Genomic DNA, 2,790 nt, shown 5'->3' on the forward strand with positions numbered 1-2,790 from the left:
ATGCCCAAAATTCCAGGAAGAGATGCAGGAGAAGGGATTGTGGCATGGCCATCCCCTCCCTCCTGGGGGGGGGGGAAAAAGTTTTCCCAAAACAAAACAAAACAAAACAAAACAAAACAAAACAAAACAAAACAAAACAAAACAAAACAAAACAAAACAAAACAAAACAAAACAAAACAAAACAAAACAAAACAAAACAAAACAGGAAACTGAGGATGCCTGAGCTATTCAGTAGCTCCAAAGTGGGTAATGGGAGGTGTGATGGTTCACATCTCGAATGAACAAGTATTAAGACAGCAGGAGTCAGCCCCCTTGGAGGTTATCTTTGATACAGATTTCTTCTGGGGAATAGCCGAGTTTTGGTTTGTCAAAACTCTTCTTCAGCGAGATGTGAAAAAGAGAAGAGGCTATGGAAATTCATCTGATTCCAGATATGATGATGGAAGAGGGCCACTCTGAAACCCTCCCCAAAGAATGGGTCGAATCAATCATCTGCATGGCCCCAGTCCTCCTCAAATGGCTGGTGGATGAGAAAGGTGAATGTCTGCTCTAAGAAGCAGACAACTGGACGTGCACATTCATAAAAGCAGGAAGAAGCCATCAGGAAGGAGAGGTCTGACCAGGCCGGACAAGTTAGATGAGTGTGCCCGTCTGAACAAGGATTTCTCTGTGCCCTCACAGATGAATGAGGTCATGCTGGAAATTCCCTCTGCAGGGATCTGGCCTGACTGATACGCAGTTTTATAAATGCGCATGTTTGTCTCATTATCTTTTTTGTATAGTTGATTAAAGTATTGATATAGTTTTGATAAGTAAATATCTTTAGGTTGCAAAAAAATTTAAAAATAAAAACATTGTTTAGCATTCCTCAGATCTTAACTAAGGTCTAAAAACTGCAGTAGTAACCAGAAATCTCTGTTCCATATCCAAAACAATCCATTTAAATTACTTCCCTATTTCACCAAGTATCTATCAAGTTTCAAAGCTTTTCACTTTGGTACTCAATCAAAAGTATTCTTTAATTATGCTGTAAAGAAAAATGAAATTTCTCCTAGATGGGCTTCCTTCCTTAATCCCCCCCATTAATAATCTCTAGTATTTATCAAAATGGACAATAGTTTATAAATTAATTGAGGTGCACAGTTCTCCAAATCATGAAAATAAATTATTAAATCATTATTGATTGACATATATATGGATCAAATCAATATATTTCAGTTAATCAGTTTGTATACAGAGATTGCAGCTACAAGGTGAATAAATGTATTCAGTTTATTAGTTACAAATGTAGAAGGGGATCATGGAAATAGGAATTGCATGGCCAGCTGGTGGTGTGGTGGTTAAGGGAGCTGGATCCCACATAACAAGCTACCCGGTTGGAGTCCTGGATGCAGTGGCTTGAAATCATGCAGGAGGCACTAGCAAGATGGCATGGCAGTTAATGGTGCTGGACACCCTCATGGCTGACCACAGTTTGGGTCCCAGACCTGGCGGCTTGCTTTCTCATTTTCCATCTCTCTCTCTCTCCCTCCTGTCCCTATCTGGTCAAATTAAAATAAATAAATAAAGTTAAATAAAATAATTATTTAAAAAAGCAAGATGTGTGTGCTTGTGTGCATGGCCAAAATCCCAAGAGGAGAATGAAGGAGAAGGGATTTTGTCATAGCTGAAATTAGCATTCATTCCCTATAGAAAAAAATTTTAAAAAAAAATCAGAATTGCTAGATTTTATGCAAATCTATATGCTTACTTCCTTTTCTCTAGTATATGAAGACACTGTTTATAAACCACGGAGTTGATTTTCCTAGCTATGTCATTAGATATATTTGGTTAAATTACATTCTAAATTAAATCAGTTAATTAGAGTAAATCTCTATATAGAGCACTATAAAACTGTGTCATAGCTGAGTGATGTAGAACTTTCCTCAGACTATCTTCCTGCAAATGAGTTCTGTGAAGTCAAATGAACAGGAGAAAACAGATAATAATATCATATTGTATCCATTTTTATAAAATCATTTATATTTTATAGTAGGTTTGATAATATCTCAGAAAACCATGATATGTGTACATATGTATTGTATGCCTACATGTATATACTAGTCTTTGGTTGCTATTGTTAATACCTGCTAAAATCTGGACCTTGGTGTATATTGTGGTATGATAGTCATGCTAGTATAATGATATTTCAGTTAGTGAAGAAATCAGTTTATGGGACCAGCAGTTAGTGTAATGGCTATGTCGCTGGACTCCCACATAGTCGACCATGGTTCGTGTCCTGGACCCAGTGGCTTAAAACTCACGCTGGGCACGTGTATGTGTGTGCCCAAGATCCCAAGAGGCGAATGGAGGAGAAGGGATTGCGGCGTGGCCATCCCCCCTGGGGGGGTGATTTCTCGCTTTCTGTCTCTCTTTCTCTCTGATCTATCACATCTCCTTGCGATTCTGCTTGAGATTCTACCAAAGAAAATGACCGTGCCTCCTTGTCTCTTCCTCCTCATTTCTGCCTCAAGACAATGAATAGCTTGCCCCTTTTTCCTAAATTTATCTCTTCCCCTTTTATAATATTTTTTATTTTGTCCAGTATGGAGGAGATGGTTACGGACTCTAGTCTACAATCTCCCTGGTGTTGGTTTTACTGAATAGATTCCTTTCCTTACTCACCAAGTATTGTCTCTTCATAGGTGGGTGGCATGGACCTGATTTGGACCCCCTAATGAGCATCCCTACCTGTTCTGGCATCAGGGGCACTGGGCATGCTTGTTATTACTTGGGCATAATTGTCTCTAA

At 38.8% G+C, this 2,790-nt stretch overlaps 1 pseudogene; it reads left to right on the forward strand.

The window, feature by feature from the left end:
• The first annotated feature begins 261 nt into the window (after positions 1 to 261).
• On the forward strand, positions 262 to 531 carry LOC102481381 (selenoprotein K pseudogene; annotated as a pseudogene).
• Positions 532 to 2,790: the final 2,259 nt, after the last annotated feature.

Source organism: Tupaia chinensis, unplaced genomic scaffold, assembly GCF_000334495.1.
Source record: "Tupaia chinensis unplaced genomic scaffold, TupChi_1.0 Scaffold142961_1, whole genome shotgun sequence".
Lineage (NCBI taxonomy): Eukaryota > Metazoa > Chordata > Mammalia > Scandentia > Tupaiidae > Tupaia > Tupaia belangeri.